The sequence below is a fragment of the Cavia porcellus genome, unplaced genomic scaffold, assembly GCF_034190915.1.
Source record: "Cavia porcellus strain 051 isolate PalLab524CR breed Dunkin Hartley unplaced genomic scaffold, mCavPor4.1 scaffold_8, whole genome shotgun sequence".
NCBI lineage: Eukaryota > Metazoa > Chordata > Mammalia > Rodentia > Caviidae > Cavia > Cavia porcellus.
The window spans coordinates 40272656-40292887 of NW_026947491.1; the positions used below are offsets into that span (position 1 = coordinate 40272656).

The 20232-nt window shown below is 37.5% G+C and overlaps 1 pseudogene; it reads right to left on the reverse strand.

The window, feature by feature from the left end:
* Positions 1-4925: 4925 nt before the first annotated feature.
* On the reverse strand, positions 4926-10029 carry LOC100717862 (heat shock cognate 71 kDa protein-like; annotated as a pseudogene).
* Between the last annotated feature and the right edge of the window lie 10203 nt (positions 10030-20232).

Below are 20232 nucleotides of genomic sequence, written 5' to 3' on the forward strand. Positions count from 1 at the left end.
GCCTGCCTTGTAAAGCAGGCAGTCGTGAGTTCGATCCCTGGTACCAATAAAAAAGGAAAAAGACAAAAAAAAAAAAAAAAAAGTATTACTCTAATACCAAAAACAGAGAAAGACCCAACCAAAAAAGAGAACTACAGGCCAATCTCCCTAATGAACACAGATGCAAAAATTCTCTATAGTATGTTGGCAAACAGAATGCAGCAAATCAAGAAGATTATACACCAAAACCAAGGGGGATTCATCCTAGGAATGCAGGGATGGTTCACCACATGCAAATCAATACATGTAATCCACCATATCAATAGAGCCAAAAATAAGAATCACATGATCATTTCTATAGATGCAGAAAAGGCTTTTGATAAGGTCAAACACTCATTCATGATAAGAACCCTACAGAAAATCAAGATAGATGGTCTTTACCTCAATATGATAAAAGTCATCTATGACAAACCAACAGCCAGCATCATATTAAATGGTCAAAAACTGAAAGTCTTTACTCTAAAATCAGAAGTAAGACAAGGATGTCCCTTATCACCACTCCTATTCAATATAGTGCTGGGAATATTAGCCAGAACAATTAGATAAGAGAGAGAAATAAAAGGAGTAAGGATAGGAAAAGAAATTAAATTATCATTATTTTCATACAACATTGTACTCTACATAGAAGACCAGCAAAACTCCATTGAAAGACTACTAGGTATAATAAATAAATTCAGTAATGTAACTGGATACAAAGTTAACACTCAAAAATCAATAGCATTCCTATACGCAAACAACAAACTCACTGAGAGAAAAATAAGAGAAGCCACACTCTTCACAATAGCATCCAAAAAATGAAATACAAAAAGGTTAAAAGATCTATTCAGGAAAAATTATAATATTTTGAAAAAAGAAATTGAAGAAGATCTCAGAAAATGGAAATATATTCTTTGTTTGTGGATAGAAAGAACAAATATCATGAAAATGGCCATTCTCCCAAAATTGTTATACAGGTTTAATGCAATTCCAACCAAAATACCACTAGCATACCTCACAAATCTAGAGAAATCATTCCTAAAATTCACCTGGAACCAGAAAAGACCTTGAATAGCAAAGGTAATTCTGAGCAACAAAGGCAAGGTAAAAGGCATCATAATCCCTGACTTAAGTTATACTACAAAGCTACTGTAATAAAATCAGCATGGTACTGGAATAAAAACAGACCTAAAGATCAATGGAATAGATTAGAAGATACAACTACAACTACAAACACACTCAGCCATCTTATCTTTGATAAAGGGCCAAACACATTCACTGAAAGAAAGATAGTCTCTTTAATAATGGTGCTGGAAAAACTGGATGCTATATGCTAAAAACTAAAACTAGACCCATGTCTATGACAATGCATTAAACTAAAGTGAAAATGGGTCAAAGATCTAAATATTAAAACAGAAACACTAAATGTTCTGGAAGACAAAGTAAGTAGAAATCTTGAAGACATAGGGATAGGCACGGAATTCATAAATAAAAATCATACCACACAGGAAATATTTCCCAGAATCAATAACTAGGATCTCACCTTATTAAAATGTTTTTGCATGCCAAAAGAAATCTCCAACAGAATAAAAATGAAACCCATGAATTTTGAAAAAATCTTAGTGAACTGTCCCTTAGAAAGGACTTCTGTCTAGAACATATAAAGAATTTTTAAAAATCAGACTCCTGAAATTCAAAGACCAAGTCCAAAAATGGGCATCTGAGATGAATACACAGTTCTCAAATAAAGAAACACAAATGGAAAATAAATACATGAAAAAAAATGTTCAGCATCATTGGTCATTAGAGAATTGCAAATCAAAACCACACTGAGATTCCATCTCACCCCTGAAAGAATGGCCAGGATCAAGAAAACCACCAACAACAAATGCTTGAGAAGCTGTGGGGGAAAATGTTGTTCTGCAATGTTGGTGGGAGTGTAGCCTGGTGCATCCACTGTGGAGGTCAGTTTGCAGATTCCTCAAAAAGCTGGGATTGGAAGTCCCATTTGACCCAGCTATTCCACTTCTCAGCATATTCCCAGAAGAATTGAAAACATCATATCACAGTGATATATATGCACTTATATTTATAGCAGCACAATTTGTTTTTTGTTTTTTGGTTTTTTTTTTTTTTAGGAGTAGAATATATTTATTGAGAGAAAGAAAGCTTCTCTCTGAAGAGAGACAGAAGAGGGTCCTGAGCAGGTTTCCCCAGAGTCTGTGTTTTCCAGGGACTTTTATAGAGTGAAATCATGGGTTCAAGGTGGGAGAAGACTGGGAACTCACAAAGCAGATGGGCATAAGGTGGGACATAACTATAGTCAGCCAATAAGATCAATAGTTAAGAAAAATTGATCACATTGGGGACAAATGGGGGAGTGAGCCAGGTAGAAACCGGGCATTCTTAGAGAGCAGTGACTCTTCCCTAGGGATTGGAACAGTGGCTCCTGACTCAAAGTGATCCAGACTTAATCTCTAAGGATTATACTTACGAGTGTGGTTGCATTTGTTTTGCCTTCTGTTTTGAGATCTGGCCTGTGCACAGCAAAAAGTGTCTGTCTGCTCCAAGGTCATCAGACATCTGGTCCTCTGTGCCAGCTTTCTCAAAGGCCTAGCCCTGTCATAGCAGCACAATTTGTAATAGCCAGATCTTGGAAGCAATCTAAAGTCCCATAAACTGAGGAAAGCATAAAAAAGATGTGGTACTTTTAAACAAGGGAGTACTATTCAGCTACAAAGAATGATCACACTGAGATATTTTTAAGTAAATGGATGCAACTTGAGACCATACTCATAAGTGAAATAAATCAAGCTCACATGTGTAAACACCATATTGTTTCCCTAGTGTAAGAAATGGTAAGAGTACACAAAATACAAAATCCTCAATAAATATTGTGAAAGGGTAAGAATCTGCTCAAAGGGGGAAAAATAATATATCAGGGAAAAGGAGGGGAAAAAAAGGAAGGGAAAAAATATCTAATTTTATATACACACTTAGGATAGCTAAGATGATTGTTCTACAAAATCTATTAGCTCTTGGAACAAAATAGTTAACATTCATAGGATTGGAACAATTTTGCTTGTTTGTGTCTGGTGATCTGAGGAACTCTTAAAGATCACTATGTAAAATAACAACCTTAGTTATGTTCCTACCACCTTGTTCTGAAGGCCTATGTTGTTATTGTTTGGGGTTCCTTACTATTGTTATATGTGTCTTTTTTGTTTGGTTTTCTAGTAATTTGTTTTGTTTTGTTTTGTTTTGTTTTTCCCTCTAATGCGCAAAGGATAGGTATACATGTAGAGGCTTTTACATGCCTAGAACTTCTCTTAAACAGTTTATGAGAATTGCTTGTATTATACATGATGATATGAACAACTACTTTGAAGAAAAAGAGACATTATGGTATCCATTGCTGATTCCGTATCATCATGCTATGAAATCCAGTAACACTTTTATTCTTGTTCAGAGTGGTTTTAGTCTGTTTTGTATTATTTAACTTCAACATACATGAAGTTATGGACAGCTGTTTTGAAGAGAACAATAGACATTATGTTATGTTGATTTTCCTATTGTCTGGTTTTGAAGACCTTCAATGCTTTCATTACTCCGTTTTGATCAGTTTTATACTATTTTGTTTTGTATGAATACATTGTGTGTGAAGATACAGACTATTTAGAAGAAAACAAGAGACATTATGGTAGCAAATGTTGATTTCTTGTTGTCTTGCTTTGAAATCTGTGTCACATTGCTTTCTTCTGATCTGCTTTGTTCTGTTTTGTTCTGTTTTGTTTTACCCTCTTTAAAATAAATAAAAATAAAATTTAAAAAAAGAGTAATTAACTTGGTGGAATTTCAAGATATTTTAAGGCAACCCAACATTCATATGAGCACTGCTGACTGAGTTTAGCCAGATTTATGTGGAACACTGTGGGCTAATAAACAGAGCAAAAACATCTGAAAAATTTAATTGCACCCCTCCCAACAAACTATGTGTAAATTTAGGGCCAAGGGAGGTATAGTTGCTGAAGGGATTAATACTATTAAAAAGAAGTCAAATACTTTGTACAGGGACAAGAAGAAAGATGCCTTGAGTGCATCTCATACATCAGCAAGATCCCACTTCCTTCAGGCTCAAAGATGAAAAAAAATGTCAACCATTTATTTGAAAAGAGAGTCCTTGGGACCTCCTGCTCAAGAAGGATCCCCTACAGAATAGGTCCTTTGTGATTCATTTCATTATGCTCAGCCACCCAGGGACACAGAAGCCACTGCAGCCAGGATGCCAGGACACCTAACTGTTGTTCACACTGACAGAAGACCTTAGTACTGTTTTGCAGAGTGAAACAATTGTGGGGTTAAGAAGGCTTCCAGATTTCAAAGGGAGGTCAAGTAAGGAGCCCCTCAGAGAGCAGTGCATGAAGCTGTGGGAATAAACCCAAAGGTTCAGTGGACACTCCAGAAAGTTGGGGATGCCAGGAACACGGAACATCTGCTAAAGGAAACTGCATACCATAAGCAAACTCAGGCCCAGATAGAAGTCACATAGGTTGTAACTAGCAAAGCCATAAAGGTAAAGTAGTTCAAGCCCTCTGGAACTCTTACCACCATGTGCTTTGGAAGCTATAAGACTTAACATTTGCCCTACTGGATTTTGTTCTTGCTTTGTTATAATTCTTTTTCTTTTTTATTTTCAAAACAAAGATTGAAATGATACAGAATTTCAAAAAATAGGAAATAGATAGATAGGATAGATATATAATTTTTCCTTTCTTCCTTTTCTTCTTTCCCCTATTCCAGTTGTTTTTTCTTTTTGAGAACCTTCTTTCCCTTTCATTTTCACAGTATCTATTGTATCTTTGGAATATTATTACTCTTTTAGTTTTTCATACTAGGAAAATAATACAATATTTACACATGTGAGCTTGATTTATTTCACTTATGAGTGTGGTGTCAAGTTGCATTCATTTACTTATAAAAACATCAGGTTTATCCTTCTTTATGGCTGAGTAATGCTCCATTGTATAAAAAATACCACATCTTTTTAATCCATTTCTTGGTGAATGGGCATTTAGGTTGTTTCCAAGATGTAGCTATTATAAATTGTGCTGCTATAAACAAGGGAGCACACATGTTACTGTGGCATGGTATTTTCAATTCTGGAAAAATACCCAGAAGGGGAATAGCTGGGTGGAATGGGACCTCCAATCCTAGTTTTTTGAGAAATCTTCACACTGATTTCCACAGTGGTTGTACCAGTCAACACTCCCACTAGCAATGGAGAAGGGTTCCTTTATCCTCACAGTGCCTCCAGCATTTGTATTGGTTGATTTCTTGATGGTAGCTATTCTTTCTGGGGTGAGATGGAACCTCAGTGTAGTTTTAATCTTCATTTCTCACATCCTCAAAGATGTTGAACATTTTTTCATATATTTATTTGCCACTTGTATTTCTTCATTGAAAAGTATGTGTTGTCTCACATGACAATTCTGGATTGGGTCTTTGAATTCAAAGATCTGATTTCCTTCAGTGCTTTATGTTTGAGACAAAAGTTTTTTGTCTTAGGGATAGCTGGCTAAAATTGTTTCTATTATATGGATTGTCTTTTCACTTTGTTGGTGATTTCTTTTGCTGTGCAAAAGATGAGATCCCTGTTGTTGATTCTTTGAAGTATTTCCCACATAGTCTGGGTTTTGTTCATGAAGTCTCTGCCTACACTTTTATCTTTAAAATTTCTAACTCCTTTCTCTGCCAGTAGATTTAATGTTTCTATTTTAATATTTAGATCTTTGATCCATTTTGACTTTAGTTTAGTGTATGGTGATAGACACAGATCAAATTTCAGTCTTCAGCATATAGTGAGTCAGTTTTTCCATCACCATTTATTAAACAGACTATTTTTCCTCCAGTGAACAGATTTGGCACCTTTGTCAGAGATAAGGTGGCTGAGTATGTTTGTATTTGTGTCTGCACCTTCTAAGCTGTTCCATTGATACTCAGGTCTGTTTTTTGCCAGTACCACACTGATTTTTATCACAGTAGCTTTGTAGTATAATTTCAAGTCAGTGATTGTCATGCCTCTTCCTGCCTTGCCCTCATTGCCCAGGATTGCCTTTGCTATTCTAAGTTTCTTCTGGTTCCAGATGAATTTTAGGAAAGCTTTCTCTAGTTCTATGAGGTATGTTAGGGGTATTTTGATTGGGATTACATTAAATCTATATAGCGATTTTATGAGTATGGTCATTTTCACTATGTTGGTTTTTCCTATCCATGAGCAAAGGATATCTTTAAGTAACCTACTGATGCTATTTTATACAAAAAAAGTTTAATGTATTTTAGAGATTAAAAAGCCCTAGTGATTCCACTGTAATCATAATTTTATCCTAAAATTCCATGTTGCTTGATTTTAAATTTTCCTTATGAAACTTAACTGTTACCTGCTAACATTCTGCAAAAATATGACTTATAAGCCAGATGTAGTGGCACCCATCTATAAAACAGCACTCAAGAGACTGAGGCAGAAGGATGCCCACAAGTTTGAGCTACGTAGCAAGACACAATCTCCAAAAAAGAAAAAAAACAGACAATTTTTTGGTTGGTGTTTTGTTGTTATTGTTGTTTTGGTTTTTTGGTACCAAGGGTTGAACTCACCTCCTCATGCTCGCCATGCAGGCACTTATGCTGCTGAGCTAAATCCCTAGCCAAAATGACAATTTTTTTTTAAAGAACAAGCAGTATATTAAAATGGTCGGCTGCCAGGCATGGTAGTATATGCATATAATCCAAGCACTCTGGAGGTGGAGGGATGAGGATTGCTGCAAGCCAGTGTGGGCTACATAAAGGTTTAAAGTTAGCATGAGCTACACAGAGAAACCCTGTCTCAAAACAACAACCTCAGCAAAAATGTGTGTAATACAAAAAGAAAATGGGCAAAAATAAAGATTATAAGCCATCAGCTACAGTCAGATAAGACACTGAGTCCCAATACTAAGAGAAAAAGTAGCTGTTCTCTAGTCATGCTTCATACTTCAAACTGCCCAACATCCAGATAAGATTATAATAGTTAAGATTAAAGACTACTGTTCCCACTTCCATTCTGGCATAACTGATCCTCTGAATGTTCAACATTCAGGGTATGGAAGCCAAAGCTAAAAAAGATGACCAGGATTGCTGTGAGTCAGAGTGAATGAACTATTAATGGAGGAAAATGTTATAAGTAATACAAATCTATTAGCTGTATTGTATCTGGATTTGCCAAGTAATATGAACATCTAACCTCCATTTAAAGTCATATTTGAGCCACTTTTGGGCCATGAGGAGGAGAACCAGACACGAGCCACTCCCTGTGCATTGGTGCCATTTACAGGCTATGGGGAGAACAAGAAGCCAGCCCTGTGAGTCAGTGATACTCATGGGCTGTGTGGAGGAAAGCAAGAAGCCAGCCACTTCCTATGAGTGAGCACCATTTGTGGGCTGTGGGGAGGAGAAGATGCCAGCCCCTACTAGCACATGGGCTGGGATACAAGAAGAGCCAAGGTGTTACCCCTACCCCCGCTATAGGTGACCAGCTGATCTGGAGAAACACAGGCTGAGATGATAGCTATTGAGGTAAAAATACAGCTTAAATGTTTATAGTGTTTAGTGCTTCATTGACTTTGCAGGCCTAAAGCCAGTAGTCTGAGCATCTATTTAGCTGATAACCATAAGCAATATAGCATCTAAGGGGATCTCCTTCTGAAGCTGTTAGCCATTGTTAATTCCCTATCGTCTTGTTATTTAAAGTCCTGTATCATATTCATTGTTTTGTTTGGTTTTATTTTATTCTGGGTTTTGTTTTTGTTTCTGTTTTTGGTACCAGGGGTTGAACTCATGACTTCCCCATTTCAAAGTTTTTAAAATTTTCAGTCTAGGCTTGTGACTCAGTGAAGGGTCTTGTACGTGTGCGGCCATGAGTTAGAACCCAGCACACCAAAAGAACAAATCTTTTTGGCTAAAGTGAAGTTTTCATATGGTGTTGGTCTGATTAAGAGTTAACTTAATAGTTCCAAGAACAGAATTGAAAGTGGGTTCTCTTTCCTCTAAACAAGATTCTAGGAGTCTCCCAAACTCATGTAAGCAAAATCCTCACGGCCCAACAAGGAAGAAAGGAAGGCTAATGAGCTGAAAGAGGGGCTTGACCTCAAACATTTCTCCTGGAATGAGGCTTCGGGCATACACCGTCTGCCAAGAAGGAGACAGTCATTCCCAAGGCAAAGAGTCCTCAAGACCTGGTGGGTTTTTGTCTGAGAAAGAAGAAGCTTCGTAAACAGGTTTTGACTCAGTGCTGTCTCACAGTAAGGCCAACTGGGCCACTGCCTTTGAAGGTTCTCATGCTTACCTAAACTGGCTACATACCCAGGAGCTAGGGACCAAGGATTAAAAGTCTATCAATTAGAGGAGAATCTTGGAGGACACTTTGTCCCTTTGCTTATCTTTAGCTTTATACTTCTCTTCTTATGCTCAGTGTCTTCTTTGCTCAAACATCCCTTATCATCAGTAATGATAATCTTGTTCTCTGCCTACACTTTTGTCCACTGCAGAGACATTGATGATGCCATCGGCATCAATATCAAAAGCGACTTCAATCTGAGGAACACCACAAGGTATGGGAAGTATGCCTGTTAGTTCAGACTTGTTAGATATCCTTGTTCATGGCATGCCATGCTCAAATTAATATACCTGAATGACCACACCAGGCTGGTTGTCAGAGTAGGTAGTGAAGGTCTGTGTCTGCTTGGTAGGAATGGTGGTGTTACACTTGATGAGGACTGTCATGACTCCACTAGGAGTTTCAGTACCAAGAGAAAGAGGAGTGACATCCAAAAGCAGCAAATCTTGAACATTTTCAGACTTATCTCCAGATAGAATGGCAGCCTGAACAGCTGAACCATAAGTAACAGCCTCCTCAGGGTTGATGCTCTTATTCAGTTCTTTTCCATTGAAAAAGTCTTGTAGGAGCTTGTGGATCTTGGGGATATGAATAGAGCCACCCACTTGGACATTGTCATGGATCTGTCACTTGTCAAGTTTGGCATCTTGAAGAGCCTTCTCCTCAGGGTCCAGAGTGCCACAGAATAGGTCCACATTCAGCTCTTCAAACTGAGCACAAGTAATGGAGACACAGATGTCAATTCCTTCATAGAGGGAATCAATCTCAGTCCTGGCTTGGATGCTGGAAGAGAAGATTCTCTTAGCTTGTTCACATGCAGTATGAAGATGGCAGACAGGTCTCTTGTTCTCACTGATATTTTTCTTATGCTTGTGATTGAATTCAGTAATAAAACGATTGATCGTTTGGTTGTCAAAATCTTCATCTACATGGGTATCTCTAGCTGTAGCTTTCAGTTCAAAGATTCTATCATCAATAGTGAGGAATGACACATCAAAAGTGCTGATAAAAAATCAGCATATTCCTTTCAGCTCCAACCTTTTTGTTTAAGCCATAGGCAATAGCAGCAGCTGTTGACTCATTGATAATTCTAAGTACATTAAGACCAGCAATGGTTCCAGTACCTTAGCCTGATGCTGAGAGTCATTAAACTGGCACAGTAACAACAGCACTGGTAACAGTCTTCCCAAGATAAACGTCTGCAATTTCCTTCATCTTTGTTAGCATCAGACACCTCCACTGTATAGAAGCTCTTTGTCTCTCTTTTGTATTCTACTTGAACCTTGGGCCTTCCTGCATTGTATGCCATCATGAAGGGCCAATGCTTCATATCAGACTGAACAACAGCATCATAAAAGCTACATCCAATAAGATGCTTGGCATTGAAAACTGTGTTGGTTGGGTTCGTTGTCACTTGATTTTTTGCAGCATCTCCAATCAGTTGTTTAGTGTTGGCGAAAGCAGTATAACTTGGAATAGTTCAATTTCCCTGATCATTGGATTATCTCCACTTTTCAGTGCTGGAAGACACCCACACAAGAGTAGGCAGTGCCAAGATCAATGCCAACAGCAGATCACTTTGACATGGTTGCCTGTTTATAGGCCCAGCTCTGCTGGAAAAAAAAAAAAAAAACACAAAAACCTACTAAGCTTCAGGCATGTTCAGTGAGCCTGTTTTTATTTTAAAGAGAATAAATTCAAGCAAAATAAAACAGAATAAAGCCAATCAAAACAGAACAGTGTAAGTGATACAGGATTTCAAAACAAGATAATAGGAAATCAACAATGGCTACCATAATGCCTCTTGTTGTCTTCAAAATAGCTGCCCATACCATCAAACACAGTAAAATCAAACAAAACAGAACAGAACAAATAAAACAAAACAATGAACACAATACAGGACTTCAAAACAAGATAAAAGTAAATCCAAAATCACTACCATAATATATTTTGTTATCTTTGAAACAGCTGTCCATGACATCAGATATAATAAAATAAAGCAAGACAAAACAGAATAAAATCAGATAGGGGATTTAGTTTGGCCAGTGATCATTGTGAGTTCAAGACCAGCCTGAGTTACAAAGTGAGCTCAAGGCCAGCCTGAACTGCATAGTGAGACTCTAGATCAAAAAGCCAAACAAAATTAAATAAATTAATAAATAAAATAAAAATGTAACAGGATTTTGCCCATGTTTTAAGCACTTATATTCATTTTTTATTCACATATGTGTTTAGAGTTTATGAGTCAAGCATATGAAACAAACAATTTAGAAGTTTAAAATAAAATTTCAACAATTAAATAAAAAAGATGACTGGGCTAAGAAGAGGGCCAACAGTTTGACCCTTTCCTTCCCAGGTTAGCCAAACCCAGAGCATGCTGGAAATCCTCTGAAACAATTCTACAACTCCAGTGAATCACCCAGTCTCCCAATCAGAGAATTAGACCCCAGATTACAAAAGTGAACCCAGTATAGGGAACTGGGCTGCCTGTGGTGAGTTCCTGCACACCAGCAGGGTGGGGCCCCAGGGAAAGTTTAAGATCATCACTCCCAGTGGTTAAGGACCCACCCAGCTTCCAGCCACACTACACTGGGCTCTGCAGGTTTCGGGACTGCCTGAGGCACGCCCAGTGACCATCTTTCAAATCAGGGAACTGGGCTGCCAAAGGTGAGTTCCTGCACACCTCCAGTGGGGACCTGGGGAGAATTTAAGATCATTGCTCCCAGTGGTTAAGGACCCACCCAGCCTCCAGCCACACTAGAATGGGCTCTTCAGGTTTCAGAACTGGCTGGGCCACGCCCGTGATCTTCTTTCAATCTGGGGAACTGGGCTGCCAGAGGTGAGTTCCTGCACACCGGCATGGGGGGGCCTGGGGAGACTTTAAAATCAATGCTCCCAGTGGTCAAGGACCCACCCAGCTTCCAGGCACACTAAACTAGGCTTGGGAGATTAGACCGACTAGACCATGCCAAGGGACATGCTATGTCCCTTGGCATGGTCTAGTCAATCAGGGGAGTTGAGGGCACGTGAAGTGAGTTCCAGTGCATTGGCACTTGCCCAGGGAGAGGTTTGGACCATCATCCACAGTGGTTAGTTGCCCACTCAGCTTCCTGGAACATTGGAGGTGGCACAAGAGGTCCTGTGGGCCTGACTAGACCACACTCAGCAACCTCCATTCAGTCCCAGGAGCTGACCAGGTAGGAGACAATTTCCAACACACCCAGGGGAAGCTTTGGAACATCACTTAAAACATGGAAATGTAGGAAAATGACAAGACAAAAGAGCAAAATGCAATCTCAAACCTCCAGCCCATCCCAAGAAAGCCTAGGAGCCATGTACATAGAAGAAAATATATGTGATACACCTGAAATACTTGAGATAAGAGCAACTGAAATAAAGAAGCAACTACAGGAAGATGTAAAGGAATTCAAATTACAAATAATCTCCCACCTAAAAGAAGAAATGATGAATGTAATGAAAGAGATGCTGGACCCATCTGAAGAAGACATAGTTTAAAAATTAGAGGAGCAAAACAAAAAGATAGAATCTCTGGATGAACAATGTAAGAAACAAACATGAAGTGGATTCAAAGAGATATACAGGAAATCAAAAATTCCATTGAAAGTTGTCAAACTGCCTTTACGAAAGTGAAGATAGAATTTCAGACCTCGAAGACAAGATTGCAACTAGTGAACAGGAAAGGAAAGATCTTTTAAAAATAACAAGGAATCAGGACACAGCAATTTAACAGGTGCAAGATGATGCAAAGAAAAACAACATAAGATTGATGGGGATAAATGAAAAAGAGGGGACAACACAAATGATATCAAGAGGCTTTTTCAGAGGTAATAGGTAAAAATTTCCCACAATTTCCATGAGAATGTAAACTAGCATTAGGATAAGTGAAGCATATAGAACTCCAAATAGCCATAATCAAAATACAACCACACCCAGACATCTAATAATCACCATCCAACATAAGAATAGATTATTAAAACCTGTTAGCGACAAAAGACAGATCATCTATAAAGGAAAACCTATCAGAATCACAGCAGACTTCTCAACACAAACAATGAAGTCAAGAAGAGTATGGAGTGAAGTATTTCAGATCCTAAAGGAAAATGAATTCCAACCCAGACTGATGTACCCTGAAAAACTGTCCTCTAAAATGGATGGAGAAATAAGAAACTTCCATGACAAAGAACAGCTGAAGAACTTCATGATTACCAAACCAACCCTGCAAAGAATACTGAAAGACAGATTAGATACACTTAGGAAAAAACCCCGAAGCAAAGCAGACAATTAAACAGAATGGAAACATAAAGATGCAACAACAGGAAGCTAACATATCAACAATAAACCAATATATAACAGTTATAAACATTAATGTAAATGGTCTCAATTCAGCAATTAAAAGAAACAGACTGGCAAAATGGATCAAGAAACAACATACAAACATATGCTGTCTACAAGAAACCCATTTACCCAAAAAGAAATTCACAGACTGAAAGTCAAAGGATGAAAAACCATACTTCATGCAATAGGAACCCCCCCAAAAAAGCAGAGGTAACTATTCTGTTTGCAGACAATGTGAACTTCAAACCAAGAATGATTCTAAGAGATAAAGAAGGTTACTACATACTGGTTAGGTGAAAACTTCAAGAGGAAGAGATAACAATCTTAAATATATATGCACCAAATTCCAGAGCACCCAGTTATACAAAGCAAGTATTAACAGAAATGAAAAATCAAATAAGCAATAACACAATTAGGAGACCTTAACACACCATTGACAGCAAGGGACAGATCAACCAAACAGAAAATCAGCAAAGAAATAACAGCACTGAATCACACCTGTGAACAAATGGAATTGATAGACATATACAGAGTGTTCCATCCAACAATGTCAGAATACATTCTTCTCAGCAGTACATGGGACATTCTCTAAAATAGACCATATATTAGCCCACAGACCATATTTAAGTAAATGCAAAAGAATAGAAATTATTCCTGCATGAGATCATAGCACCATGAAACTAGAAATTAATGACAAAAGAAACTGCAAAAAACCCCACAAATACATGGAAATTGCATAATACACTCTGGAACAATCAGTGGGTCAGACGGGAAATTAAAGAAAAAATTAAACAATACCTACAAGCAAACAAAACTACAAACACAACTTACTAGAATCTGTGGGGTGAAATGAAAGTGGTCCTCAGAGGAAAATTTATATTGCACTGAGTTCCCACATGAGGAAAACAGAACGAATAAAAATAAACAACTTGATGCTACACCTCAAACATCTAGAAAAAGAAGAGCAAATCAAACCCAAAGCCACAAGAAAGGAGAAAATTATAAAAATCAGAGCAGAAATTAATGCAATAGAGACCAAGAAAACAATCCAAAGAATCAATGAATCAAAGAGTTGGTTCTTTGAAAGAATAAATAAAATTGATAAGCCCCTCGCAAACCTTATTTTAAAAAAGGAAGAAAAAGCTCAAATTCATGCAATAAGGAATGAATAAGGTGAAATCACTAAAGACTTTGGAAATTCAGAAGATCATCAATGCCTATTTCAAAAACCTCTACTATCATAGGTTTGATAACACAGAAGAAATGGACAGATTCCTAGAAACGTATGAAGTACCAAAGCTGGGTCAAGAAGATGTAAAACTGCTGAATAACCCAATTTCTATTAATGAAATTGAAAATGTAATTAAGTCCTTACCTACAAAGAGCCCAGGCCCAGATGGATTCACTGCAGAATTCTACAATAAATACAAAGAAGACTTAATGCCTACACTCCTCAAGCTCCTCAATGAAATTGAAAGAGAAGCAATCCTTCCTAAGTCATTCCTGGAAGCAAATACTACTCTAGTACCAAAATCTGAGAGAGATCCAACTAAAAAGAACGACAGGCCAATCCCCCTAATGAACACAGATGCAAAACTCCTCAATAAAATATTGGCGAATAGGATGCAGCAAATCATCAAGAAGATTATGCACCACAATCAAGTTGGATTCATCCCAGGCATGCAGGGATGGTTGAACATAGGTAAATCAATAAATGTAATCCACCATATCAATAAAGCCAAAAGTAACAATCACATAATCATTTCTATAGATGGAGATAAAGCTTCTGATAAGGTCCAACATTCATTCATGATAAGAACCTTACACAAAATTGGAATAGATGGTCTCTACCTCAATATGATAAAGGCCATCTACGACAAACCAACAGCCAGCATCATACTAAATGGGCAAAAACTGAAGGCCTTTAGGATGTCCCTTATCACTACCCCTATTCAACACAGTACTGGAAATGATAGCCAGAGCAATTACACAAGAGAGAAACATAAAAGGGGTAAAGATAGGAAAAAAAGAAGTTAAATTATCATTATTTGCCGATGACATGATACTCTACATAGAAGACCCCCAAAACTCCATTGAAAGACTCCTAGATATAATAAATAAATTCAGCAGTGTAGCTGGATAAAAAATCAATACTCAAAAGTCAATAGCATTTCTGTACACTAACAACAAAATCACTGAGAGAGAAATAAGAGAAACCACACCCTTCATACTAACATCCAAAAAAATGAAATACTTAGGAATTAATCTCATGAAAGAAGTAAAATATCTATACAGGGAAAATTATAATACCCTGAAAAAAGAAATCAAAGAGGATCTCACAAAATGGAAAGACATCCCATGTGCATGGATAGGAAGAATAAATATTGTGTAAATGGCCATTCTCCCAAAACTGTTATACAAATTCAATGCAATCCCAATAAAAATACCATCAACATACCTCATAGAACTCGAAAAATCACTCCTAAAATTCATCTGGAACCAGAAAAGACCTAGAATGGCAAAGGCAATTCTAAGCAGCAAAGGCAAGGCAGGAGGCATCACAATCCCTGACTTGAAGTTATATTACAAAGCTACTTAATAAAATCAACATGATACTGGAATAAAAACAGATCTGAAGATCAATGGAATAGATTAGAAGATACAGCCACAACTACAAACACATTCAATCACCTTATGTTTGATAAAGGGGCCAAACATGTTCACTGGAAGAACGACAGTCTCTTTAATAAATGGTGCTGGAAAAACTGGCTCTCCATATGCCGAAAACTAAAACTAGACTCACGCCTATCACCATGTGCTAAACTAAAATCTAAATGGACCAAAGATCTGAATATTAAAACAGAAACACTAAATCTGTTGGAAGACAAATTGGATAAATATCTTGAAGACATAGGAGTAGGAGAAAATTCATGAACAGGAATCAAACCACATGGGAAATACTTCCCAGAATCAATAACTGGGATCACATCTTATTAAAAAGTTTCTGCATGTCAAAAGAAATCTCCAGCATAGTGAAAAGAAAACCCACAAACTGGGAATAAATCTTAGTGAACTGTCCGTCAAAGGACTTCTGTCTAAAGCATATAAAGAATTTTAAAAATTCAGACCCCCGATATTCAAAGACCCAATCCAAAAATGGGCATCTGAGATGAATACACACCTCTCAGATGAAGAAATACAAATGGCAAATAAATACATGAAAAAATATTCAGCATCATTAGTCATTAGAGAAATGCAAATTAAAACCATACTGAAGGGGCTGGGGATTTAGCTCAGCGGCATAAGCACCTGCCTTGCAAGCAGGCAGTCGTGAGTTCAATCCCCGGTACTGATAAAAAGGAAAAAGACAAAAAAAAAAAAAAAATTAAAACCACACTGAGATTCCACCTCACTCCTGAAAGAATGGCCAGGATCAAGAAAACTACCAGCAACAAATGCTGGAGACACTGCGGGGAAAAAGGAACTCTCCTGCACTGTTGATGGGAGTGTAGACTGGGGCATCCACTGTGGAGGTCAGTCTGCAGATTCTTCAAAAAGCTGGGATTGGAAGTCCCATTTGACCCAGCTATTCCACTTCTAGGCATATTCCCAAAACTGAAAGCATCATATCACAGTTATATATGGGCACCTATCTTTATAGCAGCACAATTTGTAATAGCAGATCTTGTAAACAACATAAGTGTCCAACAACTGAGGAATGGATAAAAAAAAATTGTGGGTTTTTTTTTTTTTTTTTTTTTTGTCTTTTTCCTTTTTATCGGTACCGGGGATCAAACTCACGATCGCCTGCTAGCTTGCAAGGCAGGCGCTCATGCCGCTGAGCTAAAACCCCAGCCCCTAAGATTGTTGTATTTTAGGGGCTAGGGATTTAGCTCTGCAGCATAAGCACTTGCCTTGCAAGCTGGTGGTCGTGAGTTTGATCCCCAGTACCGATAAAAACGAAAAGACAAAAAAAAAAAAAAAAAAAAAAAAAAAAAGATTGTGGTATTTTTATACAATGGAGTACTACTCGCTATAAAGAATGATCATATTGAGATATTTATAAATAAATGGATGCAACTTGAGGTCATACTCATAAGCAAAATAAAACTCACATGTATACTGTATAGTCTCCCTAGTGTAAAAAATGTTGAGTACATAATAGTTTATGGTACTCATGATTCCCCATTACATTGCTTTGAAGCCTTATGTTTTCATTCATTAGTTGGAATGGTTTTATCCTGCTTTGATTTTATTATCTGTGATGGTACGAACAACTATTTTGAAGTAAACAAGACATTATAATAGCCAGTGCTGATTTAATATCATCTTGCTCTGAAGTCCTACCATGCTTTTGTTCTTGTTTCCATTGGTTCTATCATGTTGTATCTTATTAGATTTTTATTATGTGTGATAGTATAAACAAATTTTCTATGGAAAATAATAGAGTAACCACTGTCCTTTTTCTGTTATTTGGTTCTGAATGCCCTATAATATTTTCTTTTCTTGAATGGTTTTATACTGTTTTGTTATGTTTGGTACTATGGTATATGAAGCTATGCTCAACTATTTCAAAGAAAGAGACATTATGGTAGCTACTGTTAATTACGGGTTGTCTTGTGATGAAATACTGTGTTGCTTACATTGTTCTGTTCTGATATGCTTTGTTATGTTCTCTTTTGTCTTAATCTCTTTAAAATAAAAATTTAAAAAAAAGTGAACCAATGTCCACTGTATTAAAATGAGAGTTAAGAGCAAACATTAAGACTTGCCAGATCAGGAACCATGAACTATCCTGGCAAATGACACAACTGAGAAAAACTAGAAGAGCTGAGAGGCTCTGCACTAGGGCCCCAAATGTAACCCAAACAGAGCTCTAACTGACCTGACCTTAGGCTATAGGGCTGGGGATGTGCTCAGTGGTAGAGTTCTTGTCTTGCATGCACAGGGCCCTGGGTTCGATCCCCACCATCACCAAAAAGAAAAAAAAAAAAAGGAAGAAAGAAAAAGAAACATATATGGTGGCACATCCTTATAAACCCAGCACTTGGGAGGCTGAGGCAGGAGGATCCTTAAAAGTTTGAGGCCAACCTGGACTACATACATAGTGAGTTCAAGGATACCCTCAACTATATAGTGATACTCTATCTTCAAAAAAATATACTATATGTATGTGTATATACACATATACATATAAATAGATTGATTTTGATTAAAACAGGTCTTACTTTGACTTGGTCTTAAACACCCAATAAAAAAGTATAAATCAGTCCACTGATTTACTCTAAAAATTAGAGTAAGAACAATATTAAACAAAAATTAGTGTAGATATAAAAAAGGGACCCAAGGCCACATGTGGTGGGGCATGCCTGTTAACTTCAGCACTCAGGAGACTGAGGCAGGAGGATTGCTGCAAATCTGATGCCAACCTAAGCTACAAAGTGAGTTCAAGGCTAGCCTAAGCTTCAAAGTAAGACTGTCTCAAAAAGGCAACAAAAAAGGGGTAGGATGGTTAACACTGCACCCCACCGGCAGACTCCAGCTACACTTACAAGCTTAACCTACAGTGCAAAAAAAATCTTAGGTTCAAGGCCCACTAGCCCTTTCAAAAATGTGTTCTCATACTATATACACATTATGTGATTTCAGTATATTTTCACATACCCTTCCAGTAAGGGCTTAGCTTATATAGGTTTGCCTATAAAATAAAAATAACAACATAGAATCTAGCTACTAATCATTATCTTTGTGGTATAAACTTTGTTCCTTACTTCAGGCTTTGTTTATATTATCTAGAGCTATCACTATAAAGGATCTTCAGGTCCAGAAGAGACAAGACCTACAGTAAATAAATAAATAAATAAATGGCCACATGGTCACAAAAACAGACATCTAAGCTGGACATGGTGGCACATACCTGTAATCACTTGAGCACTTGAGAGCCTGAGATAGGAGAACCAGTGCAAGTTTGATGCCATCCTAGGTTACACAGTGGTTCAAGGCTAGCCTAAATTACAAAGCAAGACCCTGTGTCAAGAAACCAAAAAGAAAAAATAAAATATATATATAAACAATAGGTATCTTTAATACATTCCTTCACCACTGTTATAAATATTAGATTTAAGAACAGGAAGGAGTCTGTAAAAGGGGTCTGTTGTTAAATTCCAACTGTCGTATTTGGGTAAACACCTCAAAATGAAGAGGTTAATATTAAGAATAAAAGGCACGGGGCTGGGGATTTAGCTCAGCGGCGTAAGCGCCTGCCTTGCAAGCAGGCAGTCGTGAATTCGATCCCCGGTACCGATAAAAAAGAAAAAGACCAAGAAAAAAAAAAAAAAAAAAAAACAGAAAAGAAAAAAAGGCAGGGGCTGGGAATATAGTTCAGTGGCGTAAGTTCCTACCTGGCAAGCACAAGGTCCCAAGTTTTGACTGAAATCTCCCAAAAAATAAAAAGTAAAGGTTTATGCCAAATGCTACCTAATCTTGTCTTTTACAACCTTTTAAAGCCTTTTCACAACTATTCATAATTTTCTTTTAATTTCCAGACCCTATTTAACACGGTTATAAAGTAAAGCTTAAGGGTCAACAACTTGCTAATATCTTTGTCCTCTTCCCACACTACCAAAAGATGGCTCATCAAACAAAATGCATCTTCGTCTCTTCTAGATCAGTCAGGCTGAGACTTTGATCCCTGACTAGACAAGATCAACCCTTCTCCTCAGTCTACAAGTTACAAAAAGAAAGATCGTCAACATTTCTACACTTCCTAAGAATAAGGGATCAACGATTCAGGAGCAGGAACAAAGTAAGATAGAAGAAATAAGAAGACAAAGAAAATCATTACTAAAAATTGTGCTTTTAAGGCTGCAATTTCTGGGACCCACTTGAAACTATGATCAATATTGGCATTTCCTTGGTTAATTTACGGTCTTTTCCTTCAAATCTATCCCACCTAAATTCCCTAAGAATACTGAGTCCATAAATTAACTTGAGAAAAGTGAAGAACAGGAGACTAGCCTAGGCAATTTAGTGAGATGCTGTCCAAAACCAATGAAAACAGGCTAGAGTGTAACTCAAAGGTAGAACATCATTGGATTTGAACAAAATTTTAAAAAGAGCAGTGGAAACCACTAGCTGGAGCATCACTGCAAGATAATGGCCTTCATGTGGGACTGTCCTCTGACTGTAAAGTTCAAATGATGGTGTAACTGTATAAACACTTCTGCTCCTTTCAGTGCACCATTTATACAAAAAAAAATCTTTTGGCTGCATCATTTACCAGCATACTTTCCCCCCAACACCTTTTTGAGACAGGATCTCACTCTGCAGTTCAGGATGGCATTGAACTCACCATAAAGCCCAGGTGGATACTGAACTCACAACAATCCTGTCTCAGCACCCACCAACTGAGCTTGTATTTTAAACTCTGTCCT